The sequence below is a fragment of the Acanthisitta chloris genome, unplaced genomic scaffold (assembly GCF_000695815.1).
Source record: "Acanthisitta chloris isolate BGI_N310 unplaced genomic scaffold, ASM69581v1 scaffold4094, whole genome shotgun sequence".
NCBI lineage: Eukaryota > Metazoa > Chordata > Aves > Passeriformes > Acanthisittidae > Acanthisitta > Acanthisitta chloris.
In genome coordinates, this window is record NW_008669696.1 from 439 (window position 1) to 1048 (window position 610).

A 610-nucleotide genomic window follows, 5' to 3' on the forward strand; every position below is an offset into this window, starting at 1 on the left:
TGGCAGCTGCTGGACAGGCAGCCCAGAGGCTGCGGAGCTGCAAGGCACGTCGCGCCGGGTTAATTAGCCTTAGCACGAGTAATTAGTCCAGGGCTAATTGCGGGGCTGGATGTCAGCATCCCTCGAGCCCTGCAGATGCTGCCGAGGGACTCAGCCGTGTATGAGGGGTCCTAAGGCTCCTCCTCACCGAGAAATTCGGGACCACGGGGCTTTTGGAGACCCCCGAGAACTGGAGGTTGGACAAAATCCTAGCAGAAGGTGAGCAGCAGCCCAAGACAGAGGTGCTGGGGAAGCCCATCATGTCCCTTCCAGCATGGGTATCTCCATGCTCTATCCTGGATCCCCTCCAAGGATCCAACTAGGAATTAGGGGGGAACATCAGAGGCACACTGGAGGAGCCCCATCCTGGATAGTTGGCATCCCAGAGCATCTTTGAATGTCAGGATGGATGGGAAGAGCCCTTTATCAGGAACACCGGGCTGAGCAGCTCCCAAATCCTGGCTCCCGGGTGGGTTTTGCAGCATTCTCACACCTGAGTTCAGCCCCAGGTGTGTCTCTTCTCCTTCCCTTCAGCTACCAGCCTTCAAAGAAGCCCACAAAGCAGAGCTAT